Source organism: Tamandua tetradactyla, chromosome 3 (genome assembly GCF_023851605.1).
Source record: "Tamandua tetradactyla isolate mTamTet1 chromosome 3, mTamTet1.pri, whole genome shotgun sequence".
NCBI lineage: Eukaryota > Metazoa > Chordata > Mammalia > Pilosa > Myrmecophagidae > Tamandua > Tamandua tetradactyla.
Genome location: NC_135329.1, coordinates 59,528,046 through 59,540,709, shown reverse-complemented (window position 1 = coordinate 59,540,709; position 12,664 = coordinate 59,528,046). Strand labels below are relative to the sequence as shown.

At 39.6% G+C, this 12,664-nt stretch overlaps 1 pseudogene; it reads right to left on the bottom strand.

Moving 5' to 3' along the window:
• Positions 1-9,376: 9,376 nt before the first annotated feature.
• On the bottom strand, positions 9,377-10,252 carry LOC143676099 (dimethyladenosine transferase pseudogene; annotated as a pseudogene).
• Positions 10,253-12,664: the final 2,412 nt, after the last annotated feature.

Here is a 12,664-nt window from a genome sequence, read left to right as displayed (position 1 = left end):
AAGTGGTGGGGTATGTGGAGTCACTAATGGAAGACAACTCCCAACCTGTTCTCCAATCTCCCACCTGCTTCCCTGAGAAAACACAGGTTCACAAAAGCCATCTTTGATGGAATGGTGCATAAAATCTGTTATTTAACAAACTACCAGTCTTTTTTTTTAATTTGCATGCAATTTTTATTGCAGAGGATGATGGGATGATCAAAAAGACTTTAAAGTATTGAGGTAGTTCATAAATTTAACCTCAGTATTATTAGTGTATAACTCTATGAATTTATGCATATTAGTTTGTGCATATGTGCGTATCACCTTATGAATTTATGTATGAAATTATGTACTCCTAAAGTAGGTAAAAAGCAGGAAGTAAAACAAAATGTCTGTGGCATCGCTTGCCCTTGGTCACATCTGTAGAACGTGCCCCTGATCACGTCCACAGACCCTGCCCCTGGTCATGTCTGCCGACCGTAGCTCTAGTCATGTATGAAGACCCTGCCCCTGCCCCTGGTCACATCTACAGAACAGATGTCCTCTTTGCATATCCAATCTCAGACAAAGGAAATTCCGTACCTTTCCAATGTTTACCACCCATTCCCAGAGTAACTCCTGCCTTGCTTACTAGCCTATATAATCTGGAAACAAAGAATATTTGGGGCTCAGACTTTGGATCGGAGTCCTCTGAGACTGCTGGCAATAAAAGTTTTGTCACTTCTCAGAGCTCTGGTGCTTTCTTGGGTGTTGATCAGAGTTTTCCCCATTTCAGTATTTTATATATATATATATATATATTCATTATGATAAAGTTATTTGTGGAAAGCAGAATGTAAATAAATTCAACAAGAAAAAATAAATGATGCAAAAATTACAACCATTAAAATGAACTTGTTCATATATTTTCAAATAGTTATAATACCTTTATTTTTATTTTTTTAGTAATAAGTAGTAAAGTTTATTAAAATAGGAGTTTATCAGAGAGAGAGTACATGTTAAAGAGGTTAACATGGATATGCCCAAGGGAGGGACATGCACTGAGTAGAGTGGGCCAGCTTGTTTTATAGGAAAGTTTTCTTGATAGAAGGTTTCCACAGTAACCTTTGAATACTAGGTGTCTTCTTTGTTCTAGGAGGAGATAACTAGCAGAATTCATGGTTTGTTATCACATACCTAAAATTTGTCTTTGGGCAAATCGTTAACAATTTTTATGGCCCTATGCTTTCCATCATTAACTAAAAAGTTGCTTTGGACCCAGAATTTTACAAGCTTTTATGGTTTGGAGAAGTTTGGGAGCTTTAGGGAAATTTTTGCCCTAGGAAGATTGCAGAATAGCTTTACTTTTTTTTTCTTTGATTTTTAACTTATTTTATTGTATAGTATAGCATATATACAAAGCAAAGAAATAAAAAAGCAATCATTTTTATAGCACTCTTCCACAAGTTGTCACAGAACAGATCCCAGAATTTCTCATGGGCTACCATATGATCCTCTCAGATTTTTTCTTCTAGCTGTTCCAGAATATAGGAGGCTAGAGGGCCTAAATACTTTTTTTATCATCATAGTCAACTTTTTTTCCTTCTTTTTGTTGTGAAAAATAACATATATACAAAGAAAAGCTATGAATTTCAAAGCACAGCACCACAATTAGTTGTAAAACATATTTCAGACTTCAACATGGGTTACAATTCCACAATTTTATGTTTTTACTTCTAGTCGCTCTAAAACACTGGCGACTAAAAGAGTTATCAATTAAATGATTCAGCATTCATATTCATTTGTTAAATGCTATCTTCTCTGTATAACTCCACCATCACCTTTGGTCTTTCTATCCCTGTCTTTAGGGTTATGTGGGCCATGGCCATTCTAAATTTTTCATATTGGAATGGTCTGTCACTAATTTGGAATAAGGAGATGGAACTATCTGATGTCCTGGAGAGGCTGGACGAGGTTTCGGGATTTATCTGGACCATGGACCCATCTGGACATTGTAGCTTTCTGGAAAGTTACTCTAGTGCATGGAACCCTTGTGGAATCTTACATATCCTACATTGTGACTGCATTCATAAAATATATTAGTCTGTAATTTCATTCTTTTGTATAGTTTTCATATTATGTAAATTATCGTTCGATTTTCATGTGCCATTTTACTGTTTATTTTCTTATATGCCTCATGTCCTTTTTTTCTCTATTGCATCTTTACTGTTTTAGTTTGCATTCAATAAATATTTTCTATTGTAGCATTTCAATTTATTTAATGATTTTTTCACCGTATTTTCTGAGTTATTATTTTTTGTGGTTACCCTAAGGTTTTATGTGTTTCTGTGTGTTTATAAACTTATCAGAATCAGTTTCATATTTTTACTAGTTTAATTTCAGTTCTTTATATATGTAAACATTATTCTTATATTGCTTTATTCTCATTTTCCACTCTTTATGGTATTGTTATTCATATTACAGCTTCTAGTGTGGGCGAACCCAACAATACCTTGTTATAAGGAATAATTTACCATTTGATGTAAGTTATTTAACATATTGCAGACTTTATACCACTTACTCCTTTTTTGTTATTGGAAAACATATTAGGCATATATTTCTATATGTTATAGGCCAAACAATATATTAAACACATACCATTTCCCCCTTATACTTTTTAACAGTTTTATTCACATACCACATAATCCATCCAAAGTATAAAGTCAAAGGCTCTTGGCATAAACACAGACTTCTGCATTCACCACCAAAATCAATTTGATAGCATTTCCATATTCTGGAACAAAAATCATATACCCCTTACATCCTTCTATTATTGAGACAGCCTTCCTCTAGTACCTGTGTTACAATTGATGACAGATAATTACACTGTTGTTCTTAACTAGAGTCCATAGTTTGCATTAATTGTATTCTCCCATATGCTACCCTTTTCTTAATACTTTGTAAAAGTGATACACATTTGTTCTAGTTCAGGTAAGAACTTTCTTATGTTTATAGAATTAACCATGTTCATTGTTCACAAAAGGATTTGCTGTGTTATACGGGTCCATATTTTATTCTCTAACTTTCCCTCTAGTGACATACAGGACCCTAGGCATCCGCTTTCAGTCATACACTCAACACTGTTAATTACAACATTGTACTACCATCCATTTCCAAATACGTACAATCAACCTTATTAAAAATTCTGCACCTTAATAATCATCTGCTCATTCTCTACCATTTTTCTATTTCTTGGTTACCTATAATCCAGGTTTTAAATCTGAGAGTTTGCTCATTAGAATTAGTTCCTATTAGTGGGAATATACAATATTGTCCTTTTGAATCTGGCTTATTCTTGCCAACATAATATATTCAAGGTTCATCCATGTTGTTATATATATCAGGACTTCAATCCTTATTAAAGCTTAATGGTATTCCATTTTATGTTGTGTCAGTTTGAATTTGCTGTGTACTCCAGAAAAGCCATGTTCTTTAATTCTGATTCAGTTATTGTTTAGGGTGAAAACCTTTGATTAGATTTTTTTCCATGGAGATTGACACACTTAATTATGGATGTGACCTTTTATTAGATTACATCCATGGATATGTGATGCACTGAATTGTGGGTATAGCCTTTTGATTAGATGAGGATATGACTCTGCCCATTCCATATGTTTTGTTTTGTTTTGTTTTGTTTTGTTTTTACATGGCCAGGCACTTGGAATCAAACCCGGGTCCTCTGGCATGGCAGGCAAGTATTCTTGATTAGTTTACTGGAATCCTTTAAAAGGTGGCACATTTTGGAGAAACCTCCGATGCAGATACAAAGAAATGAAAAAGTCCTAAGAGACAAAAGTGCTTCAGAGCCAACAGAAATGCAGAAATTTGGAGATTCTGGGAGAGTTGAAAAAGAGAGAACATGTCTAGACATGGACGTTTGGAGATGCAGAACCCAGCAGAAGTTGTCATGTGCCTTCCCATGAGATGCTAAGCAAGCCAGAACCCAGAGTTATGTCCTAGAGGAGTGAAATGAAGGCCCTCAGCTACTTAGAGAAGAAACCACTAGCATCAGAAGCAGGAAGCCACAGAAATGGGACCAAGGACCAGCAGATGTCAGCAATACACCTTGCCATGTGACAGATATTGGCTTTTCTTGAGTCAAGATATCTTTTTCTGGTTACCTTAGTTTGGACATTTTTAGGGCCTTAGAACTTTAAACATATAACATAATAAATTCCCTTTTTAAAAACTGTTCTATTTCTGCTATATTGCATTTCAAGCAGTATTAACAAATGAAAGCAAATTTTGGTACCAGAAAAGTGGTTTGCAAATGTCAAATACCATGTTGGAATGACTTTTTAAATGGATAAGGGAATATTCTAGAAGGGTTGTGAGGAGCTTGAGAGAGCTTGATGTTGAAGGTCTAGAATGCTTTGAAGAGACTGTTAGTAAAAATGTGGACTCCAAAGATACTTCCAAGGAGGGTTTAGATAGAAATAAAGCACATGCTATTACAAACTGAAATGAAGGTGACCCTTATAGTGAAGTGGCAGAGAATTTGGCTAAATTGACTACTGGCATTGGATAGAAGGCAGGATTTAATAGTGGCAAGCCAGAGTACTTAGCTGAAGAAACTTTTAAACTAAATGTGGAAAATGCAGTCTAGTCTCTCCTTGCAGCTTATGATAAAAATGCTACAGGAAAGAGATAAGTTGAGAACTGAACTCTTTGGTACAAAGAAACAAGAAATTGATGGTCTAAAAATGTTTGGGCTTCCAAAAAGTGAGGCCCCAGAGATTAGGGCACCACACGAGCATTTAACCAAACATGGAACCAGTCAGTCATTTAAAAAAAAAGCCAGGATTGGAAATGAAGTTATCTAGAGAGGATTTGTCGAAAGGCCTACTGTCTGCTGACTTTGGTCCCAGTGTGCTACATGGAAAATCAACAAACTTTTTTGCAAGATCTGTTTGAATGGAACCCCTTCAAGTGTGGACTAAAAAGGACAGAAAAGGGACATTTGAAAGAAAAATGACTTCAAAGGTAGAAACACAGAGACTGAAACCTGAAGCCAACACATCTCAGGACATAAGAGCAGAAAGGAGAGTAGACACACCCATATGGAAAGGGTGAGTTTGCCCAGAAAGCAGATGGCAAGCCTTTTACTTCATTGCTCCAGAAGAGTTTTGGTGCCCTAAACCTTGGAGAGGGTGGAGCACATTCCTTGGGGGTTTGGGAGAGCCTTGATGCTGCCCCATTTTTCTGAGGGAGTTTAGTGTGTGCCCAGGGGATGTCAGATAGCCTAAGTGCTGCACCAATACTTGAAGACAGTTGAGCCAAGAAAAAGGTGGTCTTCTCAATGCACCCCAATGTTGCAACACTCACCCGAGCATTTGGAGTAGACAAGGCTGATGCATAGACCCCTAGAAATGGTGGGAATGCTGCTTTCTAAAGCCCTGAGGATAAATGACTCTATTATTATTCATGACTTTGAAATCTGATGGAGTTTGCCCTGCAGGTTTTCAGAACTGTTTGGTCCCATTGACATTTGTATTACTTCCAATCTCCCCCTATGGCATTGGTATCATTTATCTTATGACTGTTCCTTCTTTGAATATTTGGCAGCAGATAACTTGTTCTGAGTTTTCACAGGTCCATGGACAGAGGAGAATTTTTTTACGTTAGAACAGACCAGGCTTGTGGCTGATTTTGATGAGATTTTGTACTGTTTCTGACTTTGTACTGTATTTGTATTATTACTGAAATTGTTTAAGGTTTTTGTGATATTGTTTGGAATGAATGCATTTTGTATATGGAAAGAACATGTCTTATTTGCATCCAGAGGATGGAATGTACTGCTTTGAATATTCTCTGTCCCGAGAAAAGCCATGTTCTTTAATCCTAATTCAGTATTATTTAGAGTGGAAACCTTTGATTAGATTGTTTCCTTGGAGATTGACCCACTCAATTGTAGGTTTTGTTAGGCACAGAATCATTAAAGGATTCTGCATGAGACAGTGAGTTAAAAGCTTAACCGGTTTATTGCTAGAGAGAAAGATAGCAACAGAGTGAGAGTAGGGAAATAATAGGCAGGTGGGAGCAAGCAAAACCTGCTAGCAAAATGAAAGGAAAAATTGTTCCTGCTCTGGTTTCAAAGGAAGAAACATCTCAAGAGGGGTATGGGGTGACATGTGGCCACAGGCATCACCAGGAGATATCAGGCTGATGCAGATCATGACTTTGCACTCATGGTTATCTGATTTGGTCTCTGGTGGGTGGGGTGTTGGCACACTTATGCTCATATATCTTGCCAGCACATCAGGTCCTGTCAGAGAAGCTGCTGAAAGAGAGAAACTGAAGGGACTCCCATGCCACAGAATCCATTTTGTATGTCAAGTTTTATTTTCTGACACCTGACACTCTTGCCTTTTTGTATTAATAAAATTGACCTGAGCTAGGATTAGGTTTGAGGGGATGCCTTAGCTGGGCTTGAAGTCAATTGGCAGATGGGTGCCAGCAAAACCTTCTAGTGAAAGGAAAGGAAAAAAGGCTCCACTCCCTTTATGACAGCTTGTGGTTTTAAAGGAAAAAGCATGCCAAGAGGGTTGGGGATGGGGGGTGACATGTGGCCACATGCATCACTGGGAGATGTTAGGCTGGTTCATAATGACTTCATGCTCATGGTTATCTGGTTTGGTCTCTGGCAGGTGGGGCATTGGCACATTCATGCTGATCTATCTTGCTGGCATATCAGGTCCTGTCAGAGAAGCTGCTGGGGGAGAGAAATTGAAGGGGCCACCATGCCACAGAACTCATTTTGTATGTCAGGTTTTATTTTCTGAGACCTGACAGGTGTGACCTTTTGATTAGGTGGAGATGTGACTCTGTCTATTTCAGGTGGTTCTTGATTAGTTTACCAGAGTCCTTTAAAAGGGGAACATTTTGGAGAAACCTCAGATACAGACACAGACACAGATGTTTGGAAATGCAGAAGCCCCAGAAGACACAGATGCTTCAGAGTCAACAGAGATGCAGATATTTGGAGATGTGGGGAGTGTCAATAGAGAGAAAAGATGCCTAGACATGGATTTTTGGAGTTGCAGAGCCCAACAGATGGCACTATGTGGTTCACATGAGAGACTAAGGAAGCCAGAACCCAGAATTGTGTCCTAGAGAAGAAAAGTGAAGGCCCAAAGACACTTAGGAAACCACTAGCATCAGAAGGTGGAAGCAATGGAAATTGGAACAAGTATTAGGTTTCCAACCATCAGCCTTTTAGGAATACCAAGAGCAACTGCTCTAAGTTAGGAGAACCACAACAAAAGTGGGAGATTCAGAGTATGATTGTGTCTGCAGACAAGGATCTGACCCTCACCCAGAAGTTGGAACTGCTAAGCTTTCCTATCCATGGCTTATATAGTCTTGCATAGCTTGGGGCCAGGTGTTTTATATAAATATAACATTATTTGTATTTATAATTATCTGTTTACTAATTAATGAGCATGTGCCTAGGGGTATATAATCCAATGTTGACTACATACTATTTCATACATTGCATGTTCAAAAATGGCAAAAGGTTTCCTCCTATGGTGTGTGTTTTACTGTGCTAATAAAGCAGGGATCACCTTAAGGGCAATTTGAGTGTTTCTGTGCCTGTGCTTACAACTGGTTGAATCCAACTTCTTTGCTTAATCAGAGAAGCAGGAAGCAGTTAACCACAAGTGCAGAGTGTTGGCAGGGGTATAGGTTCTAAATTTGTATAATTTATGTATACCTCATTAGTTTTGAACGCTGATATCTTGGTTTCCTTTGTTCTGTAGTTCTTGCCAGCTACCAACTTTCCTTATGTAACTGTAATTGTTTCTTTTTAAGTCTAGTAACTCCACTGCCATCCTTCACAACCACTCCAACTCCCCCGCTTATTTTCAGGATAGATGACAAACTTATGCTACAGAGGGGTAGCAGTCTCAAGGCTTCTGTAGTTTGTTCAGGCTGAGTTAAGGCAGAGACACAGGGAAGGGATCGGAGGCTGGAGAATGACGATCTGGTTGGCTAGGGCCAAAATGTTAGAGTGAATAAATTCTTGAAGATGCATTAATAAGGGTGGGGCAGCAGCACATAGCAGGGTCATGAGTATGAGGGGCCCAGTGAAGGGCAAAACCACTCAGAGAGTTGGGATCTAAAAGGTAATGGTGTAGCGCAAAAACCAGGAACCAGGACGCAGGCCTCCAAGGACATTCCGCGAAGTTAGAACAGGCTGAGACTAAGGATCCATAGTTTCAGGAAGCAGGTTTTATTTTCTAAGGCCATAGGGCTCAACCAAGTAGCCTCTGAAAGTCTGAGCCCTGAACAAAAGGCAACCTTAGCTTTTATAGACTGTATGACTTGTTAAAGACAAGGTAAACAACTGGCTGATTTAAACTGAGAATGGCCCAAAGCTGAACTGTTAAGGGAGGGGCCCCCACCCCAGGAATGTCTTATCTTGCCTACTTGCAACTTCACTAGTTCCTGAAGGCTAGGGAATGGGGTTTCTATCCCAGGAATGTGTCTTATCTCACTTGCCTGCAGTTTTACCTGTTCCTGAGGGTCAGGAGAGGGGGTGTGGGGATTTTTCACATAGAGCACAGCCAAACCAGAAAGGGGGGGAGGCCTGCCTGCTACAATGGTTGTTACATACAGATTTACTAAAGGATATATAGTCCTTGGCTCTTTTCTTTAAGTTGTTAAGTGATTCCTGAACTACTCCAGCCTAAAGCAAAAAAGATTCCATGGATTCACAAGCTGACACCAGTGTTGGAGGCTTTGGTTAGAGCAGGGACAGTGGTAGAAGTGTTTTGCAGGGGAAAAACAGCCAACAGTTGGTGATGTTACATGTCCTCTGAATACTTTGAGGATAATGATTAAAGATGAGTGAAGAAGTTCTCCTGAGTTTTGAAGAGAGTTTGTGGGATAAAGAAGAATGATAAATAAACAACAAAATATTATGCTGGGTTACTAAATTGGCCCACCAGATGAAAGCTCACTTTTGAATAGCCAATTCATACCTTCGAAGGGTTCAGTGGTATTTTCTGAGTTTTTTCCTTTTTTATGTGTGAATGTCCAGTGTTTCAATGTCTGGTGCAGTCCATGATTTTACTGACGTATAGAGGACCTACAGCTTGACACTCTGTAACTTCAGAGAAGAGAGAGTAGTTAACAAAACATAATAAGGGCCTTGCCATGTAGGTTTTTTTTTTTTTTTTTAAGAAGCACATTTATTGTACATGTGAATAAGAAATGGTATGGGGAAGACATGACTAGTTGAGCATATTTTAACTTTTTTACTACTTGAGAGACAGAGCTAAGATGTAAAGAGATCATCAGAGTAATATATTACAGAAAATAGGAAAGTTAACATCTTTATAGAATAAGCTGATAGAAGTAAGTTTTGAATGTAAACTTGTGCATATCTGCGGCTCTTAGACATATTATATATGGACCAGATCCTGCCCTATGTTATATATTCAAAACAAAACAAAAAAAAACCTGGGAACTTAGAACTGACTTACAACCTTAAAAAACCAGAATAATAAATGGTGACAAGAATAGTTTTAAGAAGTAGCCAAGCAAAAATTGCCCCAGTGGTACAAAACATATTTCATCTTCTCAAATTATCAAGAATATATAATTCCAGTTTCTTTCCTTGACCTTGAACAATTCTGCTTTCCACATATCTAAGAAAAATGGATACCTTCAGTATTGAACCCATGTAGCAATCTAATGAAGTCATCTATGTCCATGAAACGGGCCCGTTTGTCACTAAAACCTGTGCTGGTTAGGATATGCTGTATTTTATCTGCTATGCTGAAATCTTCTGGTATTATAATGTTATGGACTGAACAGTGAATTCTGTAGCAACTGTTGCACTGCACTTGACTTAAACGCAGCAGATAGTGTCTTGTTTTTCCTAACAAAAGTGATCCTTATTAGGCCATCCCATTCCTGAAAATTGATAGGTGGTGGTGGATTCTTAGGTTCTATCCTTACAACACTGGATTCCACCTTTGGTGGTGGTCTGAAGTTATTCTTTCCAACTTTCATTAGATGGTCCACACGTGCTAACAACTGTGTATTAATAGAAAATCTACAGTATAACTTATCTCCAGGTTTTGCAATTAGTCGGAGAGCAAATTCTCTTTGAAACATGAGTATAGCACATCTAAAAAAAGGTCGATGCAGCAACAACTTAAAGACAAAAGGAGAAGAGATCTGATAAGGCAAATTTGCCACACAAGCATCAAAAAATGGCAAATCTGATTTCAGCACATCTCCCACCATTACTTGAAGTTTGCTGGCCAGAGGTGTGCCCTGAACTCTTTTGTGAAGTTCTGCTACTAGCCTTGGGTCAAGCTCACAAGCAACTACCTTTTTTGCCTTTTCTAACAACTTTACAGTCATGTTGCCAGTTCCAGGTCCGACTTCCAGGACCACATCAGTTGGTCTTAAAGCAGCCTTATCGATAATGCTGTTAACAATGAGAGGATTTTTCAAAATGTGCTGCCCAATCCCTGTGTTGAACATGAGTCCTCAGGCGCTTTTCAGCTCGCGGCGCTGTTCCTGCCGCGCGCCGCGACATGCACGGGCCCCCGACTTGACTTTGGCATCTCTTCGGAGAGCCGGGACCGCAGGTCCGGGAGGTCCGGGAGAACCAGAGCCAGCTACAGAATCACCGCAGCACGTGGGACTCGCGCCCCGGGGACCCGCCGCGCCACTCTCGGCCACGCTGGGGAGGAGGGAGCCATGTAGGTTTAATCTGCTCTTCTGGCAGGTCTTGCTCCCATGTTTTTAACAGAACCCAGTCTTCTGCCTTGATTGTGTACAGAGGAATATCAGTTGGAAAGGCAAGCTTCAGATTGTTAAACTAACGGAGTACTTTGAAGGTTTCATTAAGTTCTAGGGCCCACTTATGAAGAGCTCCTTCTATAGACAAGGGCACAGGGCACAGTTCTTTGGGTCCACTTAAGAAGGGCCTCCCACACACTAAGTCAAAGGAGCTTAAGCCCAAGCCCTTGCATGGACTCATTCTGACCAGGTAAAGTGCTAATGGTAAACCTTGAGTCCACAATATACGGACTTCTTGATAAATTTTGTTGATGATTGTCTTTGAGGTGTGGCTCACACATACCATTTTTCCTGAAGACTGAGTTTCTATGCAGCATGAAGTTTCCACTTGACTCCAAGATAGCAGCTAAGCTGCCGCACAATTTTGGAGATAAATGCAGGCCCATTGTCTGACTGGAGAAAAGCAGGTGGCCCAAACCTCAGATGATTTCTTGTAGAAGAAATTACAAACAATGGCATGACCTTTCTGACAGGAAAAGGCTTCAGTCCATCCAGTAAAGATGTCTAAGAAAAATAGAAGATATTCGAAACTCCCTAGGGCTCTCAGCATTATGGTGACATCAACTTCCCAATATTCAGCAGGAAGGTTCCTTGATATTGAATTGTAGGGGGAGGTTTTTGTGTTTTGCCGTGAGAATGTTTTGTTGGCAGCATAGGCAGAAGAGCATGGCCTATGAGGCAGCTTGGGTTAGATGGGGTCCAGCAGCTCTTCTCAAGATGCGTTTATAAGTGCCTCTGCCCCAATGTGAGCGTTTTCATGGTACCACGTTATGATGGGCCAAACAAGTTTCCTAGGCTGTAGGATCTTGTTTTCACCATTAACTAACTATCCACTGTGAGTTTTTTGGGATATAACACCAATTTTTGGCTTGGACTAAATCCTTGGTTGAGTATTCAGGTTTGAATACATCTTGGAGTTTCTGTGCCACAAGAGGGCATATGTGTGGTCTGTAGTATCTAGTTCTTGCAGCTGCTTTGGTGGCTAAGTGAGCCTCTCAATTCATTGAAGCAATGCATAAATATCCTTTCTAATGTCCTTGGCAGTGGATGACTGCAACATGGCTGACAGCATAACAACTTTAAGTAAGCATGCGACTTCTTCTGGGTGTTTTACAGCTTTTCTACTTGCAGTAAGCAGTAGAAATGTAACCACATTTCCAGATGGCTGTGTGTGCAAGAAAATGATGAAGGTATATTTAGAGTCTATATAGCTATTAACCCACTTCCCTTTACTCTTTCCCAAGACCTGACTTAGGGCCAGTAGCTTTGCCTTTTGGGCTGAGGTGCCTGGGGGAAGGGTGAAAGCTTCAATGATTGTTCCTGCTGTTATGAGACTGTAGCTCACTTTCTGCTCCACTTTCTCCACAAAGCTACTACCATCAGTAAAGATCTCTAGCTTGGGGGTAGATAATGTTGAATCCTGTAAGTCCTCTCTTGCCAAGAAATTCTCAGACAAGAATTCCAGGCAATCATAAGTTGGGTTTAGAGTACCTGGGTCTAGTGCAACAAGGAAGGATTTAAAGGGGGCAAAACTTCTAGTTTTACTTCTGGGTTGTAAAGTAAGAGGGATTGGAACTGGCTTAACCTCCCTTGAGTAAGCTAAAGTCCAGCTTTTTTTCCTTCATTTGGGTTAAGACTTTGTGAGGGAAGTGAATTATCATGAGCTGCCCAAGAGTAAGTGTTTTTTGGCTTCTTGCATCAGACTGCAGCCCTACAGCCACAGATTTTAAGCAAGGGGGGCAGTCATTTTCAGTGTTATTTAAATTTTTGGAGAAGTAAACAACCAGTCAAGGGTCAGGGTCCAGCTTACGTGTTAGGACAC